At 41.3% G+C, this 24,533-nt stretch overlaps 1 protein-coding gene across 3 annotated transcripts in view; it reads left to right on the top strand.

Annotated features, from left to right (window-relative positions):
* KCNAB1 (potassium voltage-gated channel subfamily A regulatory beta subunit 1) overlaps positions 1–24,533 on the top strand; it is a 253,743-nt gene that overhangs the window by 48,266 nt on the left and 180,944 nt on the right. The window contains exon 1 of one of the 3 annotated variants that reach the window (XM_078070015.1): positions 9,349–9,353. The exons of the other annotated variants lie outside the window; for them this stretch is intronic. The gene's annotated coding sequence lies outside the window, so the exon portion shown is untranslated. Of the gene's footprint in view, positions 1–9,348; positions 9,354–24,533 lie in introns of those variants that run through there. 3 annotated transcript variants of the gene reach the window in all.

Below are 24,533 nucleotides of genomic sequence, written 5' to 3'. Positions count from 1 at the left end.
GGATATGGAGGCACTCAGGTTGGAAGGAACCTGGCCTGGGTCAAGGGCGTGAATGACCGGGGGGGGGGCTGGTTTACACTAAACGGTTGTGGAGTTTTGCCCAAGAAAGCAAAAATGTGGGCCTCAATATTAGAGCCCAAGTATAAGCGTGGTATCTCTGTTTTGTCAAATATTTAATAATTTATTCCATAGCCATTCTTTTTTGACATTAGGAACATAAGGACTATTTAATTGACTTCTCATACTAAAGCGTGTGGCAACAGGGTCTATTTCAAGTGTAGTATGCCCCAGTGGTGGCCTAAGATAATAGTAATAACCCTCCCTCCTCCCCCAATTATACAAGTGCCTAGTATGTGCAAATTTCTGATTTTACAAGGACCCTGAATGTTGACTATCCCATTTTATAGAAGAGAAGTTGAGGCTCAGAGAGGTGAAGTGACTGCCCAAAGCCGCCTCGGTAATAAGTGGTAGAGCCATTCTTTGAACTTCGCATCTGTGGCTCAGTGCTTGTGTTATTGTGGTCACTCTGCACGATTTTACCTACTTCAGTGCAGCCCAAGGGCCAGCCTCTTTTAGTTACAATAACACCTGTGCCTATCACGGGCCGATCATTTACTCAGGCAGGCAACGGCTCGTGTACAGCCGAGCGTCCCAGTAACGGTGGCAGACTGGCCCCAGTGTGGGTGCCTTTTCTTGCCTTTGCACCCCTGCTGCCCACAAGATCTGGGGCAGGGGTCAGGAGCTCATAGCCCACCAGGGATAATGAGCCCCTCTCCTGGGTTCCTCACTGCTTCTCCTCTCTCTGTGTGGGGTCCCGGAAAGAGGCGATGCTGGAAGACGGTATAATCTGATTCATTTGGTCTTTTTTGCTACCTGGTGACATGAGGGAGACTCCTATCAAGGTTCTGTGTCTCTGTTCTCTCATCTGTAATGGTAGATGATAATATCTGTTCAATTTCTCTCTACAAGTTGTCATAAACATCAAATAGGATTATGGATGGAAATACAATTTCTGAAGGTAGAGTGATGTATGTTCTCCTAGTTCATATCAAAGGGAAATTAAGGGAGGCATTCTTTCTCAATATTAGCAGCAGAAGCATTTCTGAGGGGTTCACGAAAGAGTCCTACACATTGTGTTGCCCAGATGTAAGCACGGCTCCATGATATCTTTCACTAGGGCCCAGTGGAAAAGTCCATCTTGACTAGCGTCCAGCTCAAGTAAAAGGAAAAATCCATTGGGAACTGGACTTCTGGATAAGCTAAAAAATTAAAATCCCTGACGTCCTTAGCAATGATTCAGGATTCCCTCTGAAAGGGGGAGAAACTGTTCTGTTAACCACACGACACCTCTCTCAGAGTTTGGGGGATTTGAAAACCCCTACAACCTACTGTTCCCTATGGGAAGCTCCTTTTCTGAGAGTTCCAGGTAGCTCCTTCCCATTTCCAGCTGGCGTGTCCTCCCTGCCACTTCAGACAAGGCTGAGATAAGCAGCCAATTCAGGAACCTTGCAGGTGGAATCACCACCTGCATCTTCAATGGGCCTGTGACCATCTCACCTGATGGGCCAAGTCAGAGAGGGTGAGGAGAGGAAATGGGTTTTATAATTTGGGTGTCTGCCCAGCCCTTTATTGCTGTTTCTTCTTCGGCCATCTTTGCTGCCAAGATAACAGTTGTATCGTCCCCATATATAATAGCTGGATATTCCACTTTCGTTATCGTTGTTTCTTCCTGGGAGAACTGGACTCCCCTGACACCTCCACACTCCCCACCTCCCAAATTAAGGTGAATAATTAGAGAAATCTTGGTCTTATCAAATAATTATTAATGGAAAGAGACCTTCCTCCTTTAATGCAGTATGCCAGTCTGGAAAAGGTAGCATATTTCTACATTGAAGCCTATGTTTACGGTAAATTTAATCACATGAAATGTACTTATAAGCTTGATGACTTGACCAGAAATACAGAAATGTCTTTTGTCATGTAAAGTGACAACTTACAGATATGTATTTATAATAGATAGTAATGTTAGTTTCCCTCGGAGTAACATACCTACCTTTGTGGCAAATGTTTTGGGGTTGAAAACTGGTAGAAAGTTGTCAATGAAGGAAACTTCTAAAAACCAGGTCTAGACCATGGGTCAAGTTATTTTCAGACACATAAGCCTGTCAGACTACGTCTAAGTTTGGGGTGAGTACCAAGAAAATGCTGTGGTGGCAAGCTCAGTTCTCACCATCTTAACCACAGTGATGTTGCCTGAGTCTGTCCTGTGGCCTGCCCCAGGCCCCTGAACATCTGTGCACCTGCTGTTAGAACTTCCGCCCTTCTTCTGCCTGTTCCCACAGTCTGAGCTCTGTCAGGCTGAGATTGTGGCTTATCTTCCCCGTGGCCTGTCTCATAGCACCATGGAGTGCTATACCCACAGACTGTGTCCAGTAAAATTTATTTTTTATTCGGCAGCAAAGAAATACAATTCAGTGGTTCTCAAATGCTTTGACCATAACCATAGAAAGAGGAACATTTTCCATTGTAAACCAAAGCACATACAGAGATATGTGCATACTATACGCCGAAGTTTAAAAAAACAATCATTATCCTTACATATGGGATGGGCTGTGAGCTCTGATAGTTTCTGTTCTATTCCATGCCATTTTATCCTGCTTAAAAAGACTGGATGTGACCTTTAAAATAGATTTCATGACAAACGAATGGGTCACAGCCATCAACTTGACGAACACCACCTAACGTATGTTGGGAAAGGTTTATCCCACACCCACATCACAGCCATCCCTGGCATCTGCTCCTTGACCCCCTCTGCACCCCCATGTTCCCAGTGGAGCTCTGGTACCCTCAGCTTCCTCAGAGACACCACCTGGCATGCCTGGCCGAAGTCCCCCAGTAATACCCTATTTTCCACAAACACATGAATTTCAAAGAAAGTGTGAATGTGGGGGAAGCCAAACTTCACTTTACATCTACATTTCTTTTTTTTTTTTTTCCTCTATACCTCCAACACCACAGGTGGTGCAAAAGGTAGACTCCATTCCAGGTTCGAAGAGACCTAAAAGGAATGAAAATATTCAATTGGAACAGTTGATGACTGTAAGCTGCATCGCCTGTCCTCTTAATCCAAGGAAAAGCACCCGAAGACATTAAGCTCTTTGCATGGGGTCTCCTTATGGATAAAGCCCAGTGTCTAGCTGTCCTCATCTGTCCCCAAGTCTCCCTAGCTCCTCCTGTCCCTACACTGTGGACCTTCATCCCCTGCGGTTGCCCGAGGAACACCTGTAAATGCTACTTTCCCACACCCCCTCTGACACACTATTCATTTCTTAATTCTGAGTAGCCTGGCTTGCATACACGAGAGATTTTAAGAATACCCCTGCACAAAGTCTCATACCCAGAAATTCCCATGTAACTGGTCTGAGGTGGGGGCAGGGTATTGGTGTTTTTGAGCACTCCCAGGTGTTTCTGATGAACAACCAGGGCCGAGCAACCCTGGGATGGACTGACCCTCCTGGGGGACTTCAGGAGGCAAGTAGGGGGCGACGGTGTCCAGGTTCACTTCTCTTCAAGATGCTCTCCCCACTCTTAGGAGCACAAAGAGGATTTCTCCTGATAACATAGCTAGGAGCTACTTCTCCTAAAGATACATCATTAATGATTAGAGTTCGTGCTATTTACATACACATGAAGGAAGAAAACTTTTACATGCAACATCATCTGCACAGACTCCCATTGTTATGAAGAATTGTGTCCGCCTCCCTCCCCCCACCCTGTCATTCAGTGTCTACCTTCCAGGCTGTGAACTTAAATCTTCCTGCTTAAAATGGGCTCCAAATATGGAGCTCTCTAGCTGCCACAGCTTTGTCTTTCTTAAATTTAAGGATTAAGGTTTAATCCTTAAACCTAAGGATTCTGTTAAAATTCACTAGGTCTGGGGAGGGGCCCCAGATTCTGCATTCCTAACAAGCTTTCAGATGATGTGGATGTTGCCTAGGCCTTAGAACAGATCAGCTTCTGGTCAGAGATCCTCCCTTGTAAGCGGGCGAGCAGCCATGTGGGAGTTTATGATGATGCCATGAAGACTCCTCAGAGACCTGGGTTCAGAAGAAAAGAGAGTGTCGCTAAGGCTCTCTAGCTACAGAGAAGCTTCATTCAGTGAATTGGTCTCCAAGGTCAGGACCCTTTCAGTGTCCTCAGCTGATGGGAGAGTGCAGAGCTTGCTGGAAAGTCCCCAGTGGGTTTGTACTCCAGCTGAGACCTTCCCTTCTTGGCCCCCTTGGCTGACTTCAAAGCTAGTTCTGATGGCATCAAAAGCAGGGTGGTTTTAGGCTCCAATATATTTAGGATTGGAGAATTTAATAAGCCCAGGAACAAACACTAGTGACTATACAGAAAGGCTACTTAGAGTGACACCATAATGACTAATTTACTTAAATATATAGACCAATAAATACTAAGAAGTCAAAGAAAACAAAGAACTTGTAAGTGGAAGAATGTATCCTGCCTCTTCTTACTGGAGACTGAAGATCTGCTTTGACATGTTGAGCTTCCTCTGGATGTTTTTAACAGTTAATGCCCTGGCTGAGATACTACATGATCACTTTCCTATTCAATGATTTGCTAGCACCTCAGGGTCTTGAATCCATCTGCTCTTCTTTGATAGGTAATCAGAGTCCTCTTCTAGAATGGCCTGGAGAAACACTTTGGAACACAGCTCCTTTTCACATTTTGGTGCTTTCAGTGGGGCTTGTCTTGGCCAGAGACACCCGTTAGAAAAATCTGTATCATTTCCTCTTGAGTTTATTTCTCTCTGGTTAACTTTTTAAAGGGGTCCTTTATGTGAACCACAAATAATATGGGATTGTAAATAAAAGGACCACTTCCCTTAATAAAATCAAACTCCTCTAAGGTTGGAAAGATAGGGAAATCTACCTCAAAGAGAAGGACTGCTCGACTTCCCAGCCCAGATTCTTCCTTGCTCTGGTTCTGTGCTTCCCTGCCAAGAGCAACTTTCTCCTTCTGGAAACTACCACTAGCTGCCATTGACCACCCACCATTTGCCCACAGATCTTAGGTGGTGGGTGCTTCTTCTTAACATTCTTTCCACATGTTTAACCACGAGTGTACCTATTATCTGCTCAGAGCCATAGCTGAAAAGATGGGAATATTTAAATATTTAAAAGACCAGGGCAGTGAATCTCAAATTGGAGAGCCTATTTAATATCTGATAACAAGGTCCTAACCCCAAAGATTCTGTTTTACTAACATCGAGGATGATTCTGGTCTGACCAAAGACTACACTTTGTGAAACACTAGCTAAGAGATAAAAAATAAAACAGAAATAAACAGAGAGAATAGCATACAACTAAATAGGATCAGGTGGTAAGTTTGTGCTCTGAGAGCCCATCATGTCTACATCTGGGTCTAGCCCTCTGTTTACCACTAATTCTAGACCCAGAGGGTGAGGTCCAGAAACAGAGACTTCCCTGCTCCCTCCTGTCCAAGGTTAATTGTCCAAGTTCTGAAACCTGGCCTCTTTCTCTGATAATTGGTGATAATGCCCTCTATTTCTTCAAAGGCCTCACCCTCCACCAGAAGAGTGTCCCATATCCTCCCATATCCCATTGAGTCAAAGGGACAATCACACCTGAATCCAACACGATATGCCTAATGCCTGTTCAAGAAAGAAACAGAAACATACAGTGTCCATTAAGGGGGGGATAAGGGTGCCCATAGGTCATTGAAGGATAGATAAAGTTTACAAGTTCACACAACTATTGAATGGTAGACCAAAAGATTTCTTTGGTATGAATTTTTGCTTTTTCCACCTTATTTTACTGGTAACCCCAGTACTCTCAATTCTTCATGGTGAAAATGGAAAACTTACCTTTTGGGCACCCATATATGTACCCCAAAAGTATGGCCTCTTCTTCCCAGAGCTTACCTTCTAAACAGGCCAAACAAATTAAATCAAATTTTCCTATCCATTCTACCCTATAATAAACAATAGCCTGCCTAAAATCTTTTCTAGAATGAGAAGTATAAACAAATAAATGGCATAATTCGTTTTATTTATTTGTAGTTTAATTGCATGCTGTGCTCAGCAGGCAGTGGATCAGATTCAGAAGGCACTATAATTCTCCTTTTCCCGGTGGCAAAGGGGAAAAATGAATTGCTCCATCAATAATGTTTGTTTTGGGGAGAAAGAAGTGGGTTGAGGTTTTAAAAATAAATGTACCAGTTTTAAAGTTGAGCTTTAATTTGGTTACTTTTTTTTATTACGTTCCCTAATTCTCCAAGTTTATTACATAGTTGAGAATAAAGAAATACCCTATCTTTGGTCACATGTAGTGTTAACATGAAGAAAAACTCAAGTTTAGTGAGACTCAAGAGCTCTGCAATTTGAGATTATGGAACTTGAATTTAAAACCAATTTATGGATTTGTGAACACATTATGGCCTACAAAACAAAAATGTTTCAGTTTGAGAATATTCCATTTGAGATCCCTGGGCCCAAGGTAATAGAGATGTGAAAAGTTGTTTGCGTTATTACATTTTGCTAGAACAAACTCTAATAGAAGCAGGGTTGATAAGTTGGTCCTAGTGCTGGAGCAGGGTCTTAGCCGTTTAGTTGCTGGATAGTGGGGGCAGGTAGAGGGGCATTGCTGGGATGTGGCGGTTGGGGCACTTGGGGAGAGCTTGAGTCAAGGACTCCTTACCAACTAACTGGGAAATTCAGTGTTGGAATATTCTCTACCAATCCTAATTTGAACTAGAAACAGAAGAGTAATTACCAACTTTAGCCTGTATATGAAAGAAATGAAGGAAAAGAGAAACGACAGAGAAAGAAAGGAGAGGAAAATAAATCAATGAGGCTGTCTGGTGCTGTGTTCCTGGGTGGCATCTCACCACAGAGCTAACTGAATTAAATCCAGTTTTTGCTAAGCTGGATGTTTGCAGCCATCTCATCGTTCTGAAGGAACAAATGGGGGAGCGCAGGCTTTGGTTAAATGAACATTAAGTGCTCACCCTTCCCGAAATAAAAGCGATGTATTTGCCCCTGTTATGGTCTGATACATACCTTTTCCATGCTTATATGATTAATGATATGGTCTGGAGTAGCTAGTAGCAAAGAGATCTTCTAGCCAACACCTGAAGGGAAATAAAGCAAATCAACTACAGTTTAAGCTCTACATTTCGTTATTTTTGAACTGGGAGGAGAGAAGCTCAGAGGAAATCATGTAATTTATGGTATACGAAGTGCCGATGTATACGTGGTCCATGAAAAGCTATGGTCATGTTACTGTCTGTGAAGAAATAAATTAGCGGGAGCATCATCTCTCCCAAGTAAGGAACACGCGACACTTCACTAAGGAGAGTCGTGCCCGGTGGAAAAAGCACGACATTTGTAGTTGGCCAAGATTTAAGTTCCAATCATGACATCATCTCTTAAATGCTTTATAATCAGAAGAAATCTTAGTACCATTTTTTCCCCTAAAAAAACCCAGGTATGCTAAGTGTCGGGGCTGGTGTGAGAATTAAATGAAATAACATATGTAAATTATCTTACTCATAGTAAGTGGTTATCTAGTACTAGCTCTGACAACCATCAAAAATGAAGAAGTCCAATGTAAAGGAGTCTAGGAAAAAGGCAGAAGTTGATTCATGTTATGGAGACATTTTTCTTTTCCTATTACAGCCTTTACATTAATTCGTCAGATGAATTTTCAGACCTCTTGCCCACCTGGTTCTGTTTTGTTAGCCTGCCACGGTCGTAAAATTTATGAGTAGAATGATCAGAGTGATAGAATAAAGCCAGCTCTCCTACTGAGGTGTGAGAGAGAAGAAAGAACCAAGGTGATATTATTTTCATTTCAGAGTACATCTCTTACAAGGTATTCCAAGTCTACGTGGCATAAATCTGTAAAGATCCTGGGGAAAATCCTAAAACAGGAAACATATATTTATTAATGTCTTACCAGTCAGGTTAAAAAAAGGTGACACAAATTTTAATAAGTCTAAAAGACAAATGAAAAGACGTTTAGCCTCAGGGACCAGGCAAAAGGTGTGATCCAGTGTTTGGAATGTGACAAAGCAATGGAGACAAGAAAAACAGGACTGAAATTATCCCAGGAGAAATGAGACCATAAGCCCCATCATCTCAGCCAAAATGTGGTTTTCAACCCCTGTGAATCAGCCCCTACAGTGGGCTAGGACACCCCTGCTTGCTGTTGGAGGAGAAGGTCAGGTCTCTGCAGGCTCCTAACACTCCGATGCCTCGGTCTCTCATGGATTTGTCAGCGCCAAGAACCTGATTCATCAGAGAGAGTTGGAGAGCCAGTAGAATGGCACTCATTTGGGGTTTCATATAAGAAACTGATCCACAGCACATTATGTACAGAAATGTATCCATTATAGCATTTTATTGCCTCTGTGCAAAGATTAGTCAAAACAGCACTTAAGGAATCTGGAAATTTCAAGCCTTCAAGTTCTTTCACAGATTCACATAACAACTAATTTAGAGAGCTTGTCCATCATTTCCCAGCAGTATTTTTCCTTCAAACATTAATTTCTAGTTCTTCAAAGTTTTGACCTTTAAATTGTTTCACAATTCCTATATCTTCATGTACTTTAAACTAACACGGTGCTTCTGTGAGATTTCCAGAGGGAATTCTCAATGTGTGCAGTATGGATCCAACAGGGCAGTGTCAGTGAAACCAGAAAGAGAGGAATCAGGAGGATTCTGGTCCATTCTTCTTCTCCTCCTCCTCATCATCATCCTCCTCCTCCTCCTCCTTCTTGTATTCAGGAAACATATCAGGACCATCTATCTACCAAGGAGCCAGACATTGTTCTAGACACTGGGGAGACAGAATAGGGTACACAGGGCCCCTGTTCCCAAGGTACAAGTAAGCAAAAACAAATACATTAATAAAAGAATGTAGGGAGTAGTAAGACTCTAACAGGAAAAAAAACATAAGGGGCAGAGAGAAAAAGTCACAGGAGGAGACTTATTTTAAGATAGGGTGCTCAGGGTGGGCTTTTTGAAGCTGTGACATTTAAGCTGAGGTCTAAAAATGAGATAGTCAAGAGTGGGAGGAAGAACATCCAGATAGTGGAAACAGTATATGCGAAGATCATGAGTGGAGAAAGAAGTTGGCTTGGGAGAATGGCTTGGAGGGGTGCAGGAGGAGAAGCAGACCAGACGAGGGACTATTGCTGCAGTCCAGGCAAGAGATACTAGCGATTAGATTAGGGTGGTGGCAGCAGGGATTCAGGGCAGCTGTTAGAATTGAGACTTAGATCGGACATGGAATGACATTTCTTGCTGGCCAGTAGGGCATGAAATAGTCTTCCCTGCTTTCTGGTCTGAGTCACTAGGAGGAGGATGGTGTCGCTTACTGAGCTGAGGAACAGGTTTTAGGGGAAAAAATTCAGAGTTGCATTTTGGACATGTGAGGTCGAGAAATCTGCATGACAAGTGGAACTATAAGGAAACTATACACTTGTGTCTGAAGCTCAGAGGAGTGCTCTGATCTGAAGAAATAACTTTTGGAGTCATCAACATAAATTCGATATTGTTATGGAATCCACGGGAATGGATGTGATTCCCTATGAGGCATGTAGTTAGATTGGGGCCTCCACTGAGTGAAAGTAAGGGAGCTTCCTTTTATGGTATTCATCTTTGATGAGTCTCTCCATTTCAAAAGCTCAGCTTAAAAATTAGTTTTATGGAGAGTCCTTCTATTCCCCTCAGCCCTCCAAAACTCTTCTCTGGACTGAAGCAGAACAACTTTTACTAGATGATGCTATCAGCCTACACTGAAGCACTTGATGAGAAACCGTATAAGGAATTCATCCTAGTGTTTAACACAAGGATGTTGTGGAGGGTCTTGTTGATTATATCACACCAGCGGGCATAAACTAGCATCTAGACTTAAGATCCATTTTATTTAGGCAAGCATAGGGATTTTAAATATTTTAATTGTATTATTTATACTAGACAAGCATGTGTTCTCTAAATAGCCACAGTTGTCTCTACTCCCTATTGAATACCTGGATGCTTTTCTCATTTTTGTTACCTTCCTGGCCCCATAGAGGCAGCATTTGAGTTTGCTGCCCCAACCTTTGCACAGTATGGTGACAAGGATGATGATGATGGTGATCTTGATGACAGCATGGTGAGGATGGTGGTGATGACGGTCTACGTGTATTGAGCACTCTGTATGTCAGACGCCGTTCTGAGCTCTTCATGTCTACTCATAAGGACCCAATGACCCTATGAGGTAGCTGCTAACTTCCCCATTTCACAGATGAGGAAATTGAGGCGCAGGGAGTTCAAGTACCTTGTGCTTGGTTATACAGCTCCTGAACTCTTAAACATTTCATTATACTACATTGACTAATGGAAATGGTAATCTGTTCCAGAGGCACAAATTTGTCCTTGTGAGATTATCTGGTGGCAAGCGGAAGAAAAACAGAAAGAGAAATCTTAAAGTAATGCATTCATGTCATGTTCCAGCCAATGGTGGGACTGCAACAGAAATTACCTTTGCTGTCTCTAGTCCAGCACTGTATGGACCACCAAGCCATGAGAGGTCCCATTCAAACTGCACAGGAGGTCAGAGCAAAGTCCCCTGTTTAAACAGATGTTGGTGTCACAAGTACCTTCTAAAGAGGGAAAGATAATCAGTGGCATTGAAGGAGTTGGTGACCCTCTACCCCACTACTTCTATTCTATGTTTTCCAGCTGCTTCTTTCCCTCCTTATTTTTTAGTTCCTACTGAGTTCTTTCCTCTTCTCTATAATTTCTTTGTCTCCCTCTTACTCCCTACATAGACTAAGCCCTACTGCAGTTAGCTAAACAATTTCTGAACTTGTTACGGCAGAGATCACTTGGGATTTTATCTTTTTCAAACTAATTTCAAAAGGCAGAGCTAAATGTTCCCTTTGACATGGGCCAACATTTGGGTGCTTATCTTGTTATTTTTATGTTAATGTTACCTGTGTCTGCCATCATTTTGTCCTACAAGGCCTTAGTAGACAGTGCCCATGTCGGGATAATTAAACTTTGGTTCATTCTGAGCATACAGGAATGCAAGTTCATTTGTTTTTAATTTAAAATAAGATAAAAAGGTGAATTCATCAAACAGATCAGTTAAGAAAGGCGGCTTTCTTCATGGGGAAAAAATTCTTCCTGGGAAAGGAGTGTTCTCAATACATTTAGGCTTTTGTTTATATAGCATTTTACTTGGAGATTGAGTGGAAAAAAAAAAACAAACTGGAATTCTAAATTACTTCACAGCCATTGACTCCTGAGGATGAGCAAAGAATAAAAAACAAAGCATTTCAGAAGTTAAGACATAAGCCCATGAAGATACAGGTTTTGATTCACCAAAATTCCCCGGAAAACATGTGTGTAGTGCCAGAGATCCTGTACCACAAATTCTACTGAAGTATTCAGTAAGACCTGGCTGACTTAGAGAATTCCTCATTTGCGCTGTGTCCTTGGCACGGGGTAGGTCCTGGGGGAGCTGTTGACAGATGCAGCCTCTGCCCTCCCCCAGCAGAGGGGAGCAGAACAGGGACTCCACTGTTGGAACACTGCATGTTAAAGGGTCTGAGAGCGTACGCATGGGGTGCCAAAGCAGGCACTCAGCAAAGGAATGGAATCGCACAAATGGGTAGGTGGTTGTGTCGGGGAACAGCTTAATTTTTAAATCATCTAGTATAGTTCAGGTTTTTCATTTCCTTTCCAATCTGGAAGCTCTCCTAAGAAATCTCTTTGAAGTTTCTCGAGAAATCTCAGAGCAGACACAACAACGCTGTTGTTATTCTCCTAGTTGGCAACACGGAGCTATCTTGTGCTGTGTGAGTTGGGAAAGGTGAGCAGAGAAAGCAAACAGAATTCTCCTGCACAGAAGAGTCAGGGCTAAGCAGACAGCTCTGGGATAACAAAGGAAAGCTCTACGTCACGGGAGTGCGTGGGATTCTGAGGACGAGGTGTGCATGAACAGATGCAGGCTTTCTGTCATGCTGGCTGGTGTGCTGGGCTCAGTCCACCATCTCTCAGCATCCACCTGACGTCAGTTCATTAAATTCCTCTTTATGTTTAATTCAGCACTTACTATCCTGTTGTTCACTGGCCCCCTGGTTTCCTTTTCCTTGTTAATCCTCATCTAGGGTTTCACTGGTAATACACACTTCTGGATCCGCACAGAGAATTTCCTCTAGCCTGTTCAAAGATGGAGGGGCCAAAGATACGGGGGAGTGGGTTATGGCCAGAAGCTCCCCTCATTCCATAAATTCTCTGATCTGCCCTCCCAATAAATGGAAGGCTCTAAGGTGGGTGAGTGTCACCCTGTGAGCTAAGCTGTGTGAGATCTGTGACATTCTTGACTTCTCTGTAACTGTGCTTCGTTCTATTGATTTTTGTCCCCCATCCCAGTATGTGTGTTGTGAAGCAATCTCAGGCAAGTTAGGGTCTCTCCCTGCTTTTCTTCTGGACTGTGCCTCTGTTCTGGGGGACTGGCACAGTGTCAGGGAGAGCATGGGCTGGGCCTAGAGTCTCCATCCACTGAGGAGCTCCGTGAAGTGGCTCAGGCTTATCTGTCCAGGCTTCCTAGCAGCCATTCCAGCTCAAGTCCAGAGTGAGGCCAAGGGGCCGGGGTTACACTTCTGCCCTCAGACTCCCCATCATCCTGACCTATCTGAGTATCTGCCAATAACACTTCTCCTGAGGGCTCCTCTTGGGGACCCCCATCAATGTCTAGGTCTCTCTCTTCCCTTTTCAGAGATTGTTGTTGTCCACAGGCTGGGAGGATATGGGCTATGCCTCATCACAGATTCTTCCAAAGCTTTATTTGTGCCCAGAGTTTTTCCGCTTCTCCTCTGGAGATGATTATCTGCATTCTGTGGTGTCGCAGTCACAGTGAATGCTGTAGCTCCGGCTTCTTAAATGGGATGGGTCATGGGAGAGGCAGGGGGTTGAGGTAACAGGAAATAGAAGGGAAAGACGCTTCAGTGAGTATGTAATAATATCCTGTCCACACGGAATTCACCCCAAGTCCTCACCTCGGCTTGGACCTTTCTACTGTATCTAATACTTCAGTGGCAGGAAGCCCACTAAACCCCGGGAAAACCCCCTCCATTGCCGGCTGTGTCCTCTTTACCAAGTCTCCCAGTAATATCCATACCTCGGTCTTCTGCCTTCGGGGTCATGTTCAACAGATCTGTTCCATGTTCCCTTAATGCTCCTTGATGTCCAGGCCCCAGGGGTGGCAGCCTGAAAAGCAAACAACCCCCACCCACAGGAGAGAGGCTTTGGTGGGTACTGGGCAGGGAAAGGCTGTAGCCCCACCAGAATCCAACTGGCCCCTTCCTGCCCTCCACACGATTCTGACAAGCTCCTGCCTCAGGGATTCCCCCAAAGACACCTAAGACCATGGGAGTGGGACTGGCTGCGTGTTCTCCAGGCTGGCTGTGGACTGCCTTGGCGCTGCTGGGGGGGAGGGGGTGGGCATCTCAGCCAGGAGCAGCACGCGTGCCTGGCTACCCCCTGTGCCGAGATAGTGGATCTGGCATTCTGCACTCCCATGGTTGACAAAAAGCTCCTCAGATGATTCTAGCACAGACCCACTGGGAGAACTCTGCTCCGAGGAATTGTGAAGTCGTTCACCAAATATAAAACTAATTAGAAGTGAGGTAAAAATCTGCCAACTGAGTAGCTATTCTTCAGGTGGTCAGCTGTTCGTTCTCAGCTTTCTGTCAGCTTGAGTTTCCTTCCTTTCATGGACACCTATCTTTTATCCCATCCTTTTTCCCTTTCTCTCTCCTTTTTCTGTTTCCTTCCTTTTTTCCTTTCTCAAACATTTCTTGAGCTCCTGCTATGTGCCAGGCGCTGTGCTAGGTTCCAATCATCCAAGGATGAATCAGACCCAGACCCAGCCTCAAGAGGCTCACAGTCAAGTCAGTACATGATCATGGTTAAGTGTTGTAGGTTGCCTTAATTGTCTATTGCTGTGTAACAAATTACTCCAAAATTTAGTGGCTTAAAAACACATTTATTATCTCACAGTTTCTGGGGATCAAGAATCCAGGTGCAGCTTAGGTAGGTCCTCTGGCTCAGGGCATCTTAGGAGCTGACAGACAAGGTGTAGGCCTGGCCATCAGCCATCTCAAGGCTCGGCCGGCGGAAGATCCCCTTCCAGACTCACTCATGTTACTCTTGGCAGGCTTGAACATTTGATGGCTGCTTGCTGGCCTTCCTTCATTTCCTTGCCACGTGGGCCTGTCTACAGAGCTGATCACGACACGGAGGCTGGCTTCTGTCAGAGCGAGCAAGCAAGAAAGGGTAGAAAGAAGTTATCACTTCACTGTATTCTGCTTTCTAGGAACCAGTCTCTGGGTCCAGTCTACACTCAAAGGGAGGGTATTGATGACACAGAGTGTGAACACTGGGAGGCATGGATCACTGGGGGATGCTCATAGAGGCTGCCTACCATGGAGGTGTTGCCCTGTGTCTTTTAAAACACTCCCGCCTCAAATCATCTGGCCCAAACACATCAATTACCCTTTCCTAAAGATGCAGTTAGGAAGGCAGGTGAGGAAATTTAAGGAGCATTAGAATAAAGCCCCAAAGACAGAATAAAGGTAATTCGTTATTCCTGTTTTCCAACTTCGCCAGAAGTTACATCTCTGTTTCCGTCTCTGATGGAGAATTGAGATAACCTTACCAATCCTGCTTATGCATATCCTCCGATCCATGCCCCAGAAAGACCGGTTCCAGGCAGGCAAGTAGAGTATAGTCAACCGAATAGCCAATATTCAGCTCAATATGCATCCCTATTTAGTTCCAGAGAAACTAAGGCATTATAACTTGTGATGTATCTACTTGACTCACTATGTTTTTGATCAGACTTCCAACCAGCAAAACCTGCAACTTTAAGAATATAGCTCACATGCAATATCCAAATGAGAGATTTCCATTCAAGAATCTAGCCTATGAGCCCAGTTATTATTCATTTATAGTGTCAGATGAGAGAAAGTCTGAAGGCACCCCTAATTGGCTGCCTTGGGATAACACATTTGAGATGAAGTCGATTGATATTTCAGTGTCTGCTAGACCTGAGTTATAACGACTCATGTTTCAGTCTAGAAGATTAATAATATATCATACAAATGGATCCTGCAGTGCAATTTAAGATTTTTAAGAGAGTATATTCACACTCAACGTCATCATCTTTGAAGAAACGAATGCAGATTGGAAATATCTAAATATTTTTGACAGAATGCATGATACATCACCAAAGAATCTACTATTTTAATTTATACACATTGCCAGCATTGAAATGAGACCCACGTCCTTCGATTCTAACTCAGTCTCATAAACATTAATGCAGTGGCCCTTGAAAACCCTCTGAGAGGTAGGTCACAGGCAGTGATGGAGGTAATGGAGATGTTCATGTTGCCTAGACCACTTCCTCATTCACGCTCAATGCTCCACTTGCCTTCTTATGAAACAATTAGCTCTGCCTATTTTGACTACCTTAAAAGTCCTTGTTCATCGAAATACTGCAGCAAATTGATGGTGACGTTTTCTTTAGTACAAAAATAAAATAAAATAAAAATACTCTATGACTCAAAACTTAGGATTTTATTGCTAATTTTGTCAAGGAGTAAATTTGTCTCCATGATCAAAATTTAGTTTAGGAGGATTCCATATAATGCACACGTTTTTTGATATTTACTTACAGTCACGTTGGGGGATTTGATTTTGAACCCTTAGAACCTCAGACATTATTATTTTGTTATTTTCAACTGCATGGAATTTCATACTGCAGAAAATGTGACTGCAAGTTAGAATTCACTGGAGAAAAACATAGAAACCTGTCTTAATACATCACATATAGAGGGCGTGAAAGTGAGCTTGAACACTTTTCACACAGCAAAACCCATTCCCACAATGCATCAGGTAAGGTTAAGGTGGTGACTACAAAAATTAAATTCTGCCTTCATTTTTCAAATATGATAATATCTTTCAGAGCTCATTTAAAGTTGTTTCTATTATTCCCTTGTCCATAGGCAGGGATAATCTGCCCAGGTTGTCGACGGGACAAGAGAGTCCCAGAGAGGCTGGGTAACACCAGCAATAAGGCACTAATTAAATCCAAGCTTTCTGATTTTCACTCACTGCCTTTTGTAAACCCAAGAGGCTCCTGTTTTTCAAATGTAGAAATTAAGCAACTCTCAGAGCTCCCCTTCTCTGAGCTTCCATGAAAACAATACAGCAAAATGCAGCACAAGTCAAATCTGCAATTAACTTGGGGATTTATCATCACCGGCCCCACAAAGCACACATTATGGCTCTGAGTACATTTCCCTCCGTGGCTGCACAAGTTTCTGCAGAGATGTCTTTTACCAGCTTAAAAAAGAAGGGCTCAAAGAGCAACATTTCTCTGGCTTTTCCAGCAATGATGAAATCCTACAGACACAGGAGGAGGTTACAGGAGAGGGACTGTGGCTTCAGACGTGGCTCCCAGGAAGAATGCCTCTGTCTTGTTGGCTTTGTCTTCCCAATTTACAGCACTAGGGAGTTCCTTGAACTGCCCACTCAGTTGGCATAACGCCTCTGGTGTGTTGTGATGTGGTGGGTGTTTTATTTGAGATGGTAAAGTGGAAGAAACAAAGTCTCCATGGCCGAAGTCATGAAATAGGAATGTTTCGTGAGCATGTACTCACACCTCCCTGTCTGTCTATCCGTCTGTCTCTCTCTCTCTCTCTCTCGCTCTCTCGCACACACACACACACACACACCCTTGTTCTGAAGACTGGATTCTGTTACCGGGCTTGAATAGATGCATGTTGCCACAGCGAATCCTTTGGCCAGTATGAGAAGAGCCTCATCGTGCAATGAGTAGGAACTTTGAAAAGAGACAGGTAGAAAAGAAAGTCGTAATATTTGCGCTATCAGGAGAAATATTGTTTTTATGAGAAACTTAAGAATTCCATTTCTTGTTTTCTGTATGACTGTGCAGTGTTTCACAAACCTAGTGTCACTGCATTGTGTGTAGTACGAGATATTCAGTATTTTCTCATTCATACAACTTCTTAAAAAAAATCACCAAAACCTATTTGATGCTCACAACACCATTTGATATGTTTTAATAAATTGTAGGAAGTTTTAGACTAGTATTCTCCAGTAGAAATATAATGAAACTACATGTGTGATTGAAAATTTTCTAAGACCATGTTAAAAAAATGTAAAAAGAAGTAGATGATATTCATTTTAATAATTTATTTAATCCACTCTATCCATAATACTATTTTGATATATAACGAATATAAAAATTATTAATGAGATATTTTATGTTATTTTTTCATACTGAGTCTTCAAAATCTGGTGGGTGTTTGGGGCCACTTGCTGGCGCAGTGAGAGCACATGACACTCGCTCTCGGGTTGTGAGTTCAAGTCCTGTGTTGGGCATGGAGCCTACTTAAAAAAAAAAAAAAAAAACACTCAATTTGGATGTTAAATTTTTTTTTTTAAGGTTTTATTTATTTGTCAGAGAGAGACACAGCGAGAGAGGGAACACAAGCAGGGGGAGTGGGAGGGGGAGAAGCAGGCTCCCGCAGAGTAGGGAGCCCGATGCGGGGCTCGATCCCAGAACCCTGGGATCATGACCTGAGCAGAAGGCAGATGCTTAACCAATGAGCCGCCCAGGTGCTCCTGGATGTTAAATTTTTATCAGAAATCTTTAATCTGTATTTAATTTTAATAAAATTTACATTTGAAAAAGTTCACATTTGCAAGTTGTTCCAGACATACTTAAGATAGCTGAATTGAGTACCAATTTTTAAATTTAAATTAATTAAAATTAATATTAAAAATTCAGTTTCTCAGTTGCACTAGCTACATGTCAAGTGAACAATAGCCACACGTGTCTAGTAGCTATCATATTAGATGGAACAGGCTTAGAATAAAAAACTTTTCATCCTTTGAGCCACCATGAATCTCCCTACAGATGGATTTATTTTTTTTTTTACCTTGCCAAATAATCTCTACTTGTTTGATATTTGTTATCCTCATAGTATTTTTTTTAATGAAGGACACCAAGGTTGTGTGAAATTGGTCCTGAACATTTTTTTAAATTTTATTTTATTTTATTTTAATCCCAGTACAGTTAACATACAGTTTTATACTACTTTCAGGTGTATAATATAGTGATTCAACAATTATATACATTGTATACAATTATATACATATACATCATGATAAGTATATTCCTAATCCCTTTCACCTAGTTCACCCATCCCCCAACCCAACTCCCCTCTGGTAACCATCAGGTTGTTCTCTATACTTAAGTGTGTGTTTTCAGTTTGTTCATTTTATTTTGTTCATTTGTGTTGTTTCTTAAATTCCACATATGAGTGAAATCATATGGTATTTGTCTTTCTCTGACTAATATCGCTTAGCATCATACCCTCTAGATCTATCCATGTTGTTGCAAATGGCAAGATTCCATTCCTTTCTATGGCTGAATAATAATCCATTGTGTATATGTACTACCTCTTCTTAATCCATTTATCTATTGACAGACACCTGGGCTGCCTCCATCATTTGGCTGTTGTAAATAATGCTGCAATAAACATAGAGGTGCATATATCTTTTCAAATTAGTGTTTTTGTATTCTTTGGGTAAATACCTAGTAGTGAAATTACTGGTTCATATGGTAATTCTGTTTGTAATTTTTTGAGGAACTTCAAAATTTTCCACAGTGGCTGCACCAGTTTGCATTCCAACCGACAGTGCAAAAGGGTTCCTTTTTCCCACATTCTTGCCAACGCTTGTTGTTTCTTGGGTTGTTGATTCTAGCCATTCTGCCAGGTGTGTGGTGGTATCTCATTGTGGTTTTGATTTGCATTTCCCTGCTGATGAGTGAGGTTGAGCATCTTTTCATGTGTCTGTTGGCCATCTGGATGTTCTCTTTGGAGAAATGCCTGTTCATATCTTGTGCCCATTTGTTAATTGCATTGTTTGGTTTTTGGTGTTGAGTTGTATAAACTCTATATAATTTGGATACTAACCTTTTATATGATACATCGTTTGTAAACATTTTCTCCCATTCAATAGGTTGTCTTTTAGTTCTGTTGATTGTTTCCTTTGCTCTGTGGAAGCTTTTTATTTTGATGTAGTCCCAATAGTTTATTTTTGCTTTTGTTTCCCTTGCCTCAGGAGACATATCTAGAAAAATGTTGCTACAACAAATGTCAGGGAAGTTACTGCCTGTGTTCTCTTCTAGGATTTTTATGGTTTCAGGTCTCATATTTAGATCCTTAAACCAGTTTGTGTTTATTATTGTGTGTGATATAAGAAAGTGGTCCAGTTTGATTGTTTTGCATGTTGCTGTCCAGTTTTCCCAGCATCATTTGTTGAAGAAACTGTCTTTTTCCCATTGCATATTCTTGCCTGCTTTGCTGAAGATGAACTGACCATATTATAATCATGGGTTTATTTCTGGGCACTCTATTCTGTTCCATTGATCTATGTGTATACTACAATTTTGTAGTATATCTTGAAATCTGGGATTGTAATACCTCCAGTTTTGTTCTTCTTTCTCAAGACTGCTTTGGCTATTCAGGATCTTTTGTGGTTCCATATAAATATTAGGATTATTCGTTCTAGTTCTGTGAAAAATGCTGTTGGTACTTTGATAGGGATTGCATTAAACCTGTAGATTGCTTTGGGTGGCATGGACATTTTAACAATATTTGTTCTTCCAATCCATGAGCATGGAGTATCTTTCCATTTGTTTGTATCATCTTCAATTTCTTTCATCAATGTTCTAAGGTTTTCAGAGTACAGGTATTTCACCTCCTTGGTTAAATTTATGCCTAAGTATTTTATTATTTTTGGTGCAATTGTAAATAGAATTGTTTTCTTAATTTCTCTTTCTGCGACTTCATTATTAGTGGATAGGAATGCAATGGATTTCTATATATTGATTTTGTATCCTGTGACCTTACTAAAGTCATTTATCAGTTCTAGTAGTTTTTTGGTGGAGTCTTTAGGGTTTTCTATATATTGTATCATATAATCTGTAAATAGTGACAGTTTTTACTTATCAATCTGGATGCCTTTTTTTTGCTTGTCATATTGCTGTGGCTAGAACTTCCAGTATTATCTTGAATAAAAGTGGTGAGAGTAGACATTCTTTTTTTTTTTTTTTGAAGATTTTATTAGAGAGTGAGTGAGAGAGAGAGGGAGAGGTAGAGAGAATCTGAAGCAGACTCTGTGCTGAGCACAGAGCCTGACGTGGGGCCCTATCCCACACCGCAAGGTCATCACCTGAGCGGAAACCATGAGATGGATGCTCAATTGACTGAGCCACCCCGGCACCCAGTGAGAGTAGACATTCTTATCTTGTTCCTGATCTTAGGGGAAAAGTTCTCAGTTTTTTACCATTGAGTGTGAGGTTACCTGTGGGTTTTTTATATATGGCTTTTAATATTTTGAGGTATGTTCCCTCTAAACCTACTTTGTTGAGGGTTTTTTTTTTTATCATGAATGGATGTTGTATTTTGTCAAATGCTTTTTCTGCATCTATTGAAACAATCATATGGTTTTTATCTTGTTTATGTGCAAATATTGAACCACCCTTGTATCCCAGGAACAAATGCCACTTGATCATGATGAATGATTTTTTTAACGTATTGTTGGATTCAGTTTGCTAATATTTTTTTGAAGATTTTTGCATCTATGTTCATCAGAGATATTGGTCTGTAGTTCTCTTTTCTTGTAGTGTCTTTATCTGGTTTTGGTATCAAGGAAATGCTGGCCTCATAGAATGAATTTGGAAAATTTCCTTTCTCTTCTATTTCTTTGGGATAGTTTGAGAAGATGAGGTATTAATTCTTCTTTAGATGTTTGGTAGAATTGACCTGTAAGTCATCTGGTCCTGAACTTGGGTTTGTTGGGATTTTTTTGATTATTGAGTCCATTTCTTTGCTGGTAATCAGTCTGTTCAAATTTTTTATTTCTTCCTGATTCAGTTTTGGGAGGTTCTATGTTTCTAGGAATTTATCCATTTTTTTTAGGTTGTCCAATTTGTTGGCGTATGATTTTTCATAATATTATTCTATAATCCTTTGTGTTTCTGTGGTGTCAGTTGTTATTTCTCCTTTTTCTGATTTTATTTGTGTCTTCTCTCTCTTTTTTTTTTATGAGTCCAGCTAAAGGTTAATAAATTTTGTTGATCTTTTCAAAGAACCAGCTCCTGGTTTCATCGACCAGTTCTATTGTTTTTTTAGTATCTATATCATTTGTTTTTGCTTTAATCTTTATTATTTACTTTCTCCTGCTGGTTTTGGGTTTTGTTTGTTCTTCTTTTTCTAGCTCCTTTAGGTGTAAGGTTAGGTTGTTTGAGAATTTTCTTGCTTCTTGAGGTAGGCCTGTATTGCTATAAACTTCCCTCTTAGAACCACTTTTGCTGCTTCCCAAAGATTTTGGACCATTATGCTTTCATTTTCATTTATCTCCATGTATCTTTTGATTACCTCTTTGATTTATTGGTTGACCCATTCATTGTTTAATAGTATGTTATTTCACCTCCATGTATCTGTGTTCTTTCCAGATTTTTTTCTTGTGGTCAATTTCTAGTTTCATAGCATTATGGTTGGAAAAGATGCATGGTGTGACTTAAATCTTTTTGGATTTTTGAGACTTGTTTTGTGGCTTAATACGTGATCTCTTCTGGAGAATGTTTCATGTGCACTTGAAAAAAATGTGTATTCTTCTGTTTTAGGATGGAATGTTTTTAATATACCTGTTAGACCGATGTATCATTGAAAGCCACTGTTTCCTTGTTGATTTTCTGTTTGGATGACCTGTCCATTAATGTAAGGTGTTAAAGTCCCCTAATATTATTGTGTTACTATCTATTATTTCCTTCATGTTTGTTAATAGCTGCATTATGTATTTGGGTGCTCCCATGTTGGCTGCATAAATATTTATAATTGTTATATCTTCTTGTTGGAGTGTTCCATTTATGATTTTACAGTGTCTGTCTTCATCTTTTGTTATAGTCTTTGTCTTAAGGTCTATTTTTTCCAATAGAAGTATTGCTACCCTGTCTTTTTTTTTAACTTCCATTTGCATGATAAATGCTTTTCCATCCCTTCACTTTCAATCTGCTTATGTCCCTAGTTCTGAAATGAGTCTCTTGTAGGCAGCATATAGATGAGTCTTGTTTTTTTATACATTCCATCAACCTATGTCTTTTGATTGAAGTGTTTAGTCCATCTACATTCAAAGTAATTACTGATAAGTATGTATTTACTGCCATTTTGTTACTTGCTTTATAGTTGTTTTTGTAGTTCTTCTCTGTTCCTTTCTTCTCTTGCTCTCTTCTCTCATGGTTTGCTGGCTTTCTTTAGTGATATATTTGGGTTCCTTGCTTTTTATTTTTTGCATATCTATTACTGGTTTTTGATTTGTGGTTACCATTAGGTTTGTATATAACATTGTCTGCATAGAGCAGTCTATATTAACTTAATGTTGCTTAAGTTTGAACTCATTCTTTACTCCTCTCCCCCTCTCCAATGTTTTAGGTATCTGGTATCATACTATATATTCCTTTATTTTGTGAATCCCTTGATTGATTTTTATAAATATACTTAATTTTACTGCTTTTGTGCTTCCTACTTTTCTTACTCCTACTTATGGTTTTTCCTTTCCACTCAAAGAGTGCCTTTTAACATTTCCTGTAGGGCTGGTTTAGTGGTCATGAATTTCTTTAACCTTGCTTTTCTGGGAAACTCTTTATCTCTTCTTCTATTCTGAATGATAGCCTTACTGAATAAAGTACTCTTGGCTGCAGATTTTTCCCATTCAGCACTTTGAATATATCATGCCACTCTCTTCTGGCCTGCAGAGTTTCTGCTGAAATATCCACTGATAGCCTTATGGGGTTTCCCTTGTATGTAACTTTTATTTTCTCTTGTTACTTTTAAGATTCTCTCTTTACTACTACTTTTTACCATTTTAATCACTTACTATGTGACTTGGTGTGGGCCTTCTTGAGTTGATTTTGTCAGGGGGCTCTCTGTGCCTCTTGGATCTGGATTCTGTTCTGTAGATTCAGGAAGTTGTCAGCTTTTATTTCTTCAAATAAATATTCAGCCCCCTTTTCTCTCTCTTCTCCTTTTGGGATCCTTATAATGTGACTGTTATTATGCCTGATGCTGACACTGAGTTCCTTAAGTGTATTTTCATTCTTATTTTTTTCTCTCTTTTGTTCAGCTTGATTGCTTTCCATTACTCTGTCCTCTAGGTCGCTGATCCATTCTTCTGCTTTCTCTAGTCTACTGTTTATTTCCTCTTGTATTTTTTGAAATTTTGGTTATTGAGTTCTTCATCTGTAATTGGTTCTTTTTTATTTATTCTGTCTCTCTGTTAAGCATCTCAATGAGGTCCTCCACTCTTTTCTCAAATCCAGTGAGTATCATTATGACCATTACTTTAAATTCTTTTGCAGACATATTGCTTATTTCTGTTTCATTTAGCTCTCTTGCTATGATTTTGTCCTGTTCTTTCATTTGGGACATATTCCTCTGTCTCCTCATTTTGTCTCTCTCTGTCTGTTTCTCTGTGTTAGGAAAGTCAGCTATGTCTCCTGCTCTTGAAAGTAGTGGCTTTATAAAGAAGGGGCCCTGTAGTGCCCTGCAGTGCAATGTCCTCTGTTTGGCAGAACCCAGTGCTTCATAAGTGTCTCCTATGTGTGCTGCATGTTCCCTACTGCTGTGTCTGAGCCATGTTTGCCTTCAGTCCAGTTGTCTGCAGTGTCTCCTGTTATAGGCAGGGTTTATTTCCTATGTTGTTAGTGGGCCAATCTGGGGCTGCCTTGGGCTGGAGTTGAGTCAGACCAGGTGTTTTCCAGAGATGCAGTAGCACTGAACCACAGGGTGCTGTCCCTGTGTTGTCCCCTGAGAAGGTTTGTTGGTGGGTGGGGCCTGCAGTCAGACCAGATGTCTGTCCGCAGCCCACTGCTGGGCTGCAGTCAGACTAGTGTGTGTGGTTATCTTTCCCTCTCCACAGGCAGGAGTCACTTTGGAGTGGTCCTGGGCCTTGTTGGGGCTACTTGCATACTGCCAGGCTCCTGGCACTGCTTTGGATGGGCTCCAGCCAAGGGCATATTGGAGGGGTCAGGTTTGTAGAAGGATGTGGGGGGAGGGTGGTGGCAGTGTTAGCAAGGTTTGCACAGGTTACCTGTGGGAGTGGAGGCCTGGCTGGAGGGGGCATGTCCACAGGAGATCATGGGGGTAGGGTGCACTGTTAGCAGATTAGGTGAGTGTTGGCCTTGTGCTGGTTTCCACAGGTGTCTGTGTGTCTAGGCTGGGGGGCAGGGGAGGGAAACAGGGGCCACCAAATTCTTTGTTCCTGGAAAAGTCTCCCATTGATCCCAGCCCCTCTAAGTACACACTCTGAGATTAGTAAATAAATCTCCTTCCCATATACCTCAAGTGGTTATCAA

The sequence above is a fragment of the Halichoerus grypus genome, chromosome 1 (assembly GCF_964656455.1).
Source record: "Halichoerus grypus chromosome 1, mHalGry1.hap1.1, whole genome shotgun sequence".
Lineage (NCBI taxonomy): Eukaryota > Metazoa > Chordata > Mammalia > Carnivora > Phocidae > Halichoerus > Halichoerus grypus.
Note: the sequence above shows the minus strand (reverse complement) of the source record. Positions and strands in the feature narration are given on the sequence as shown.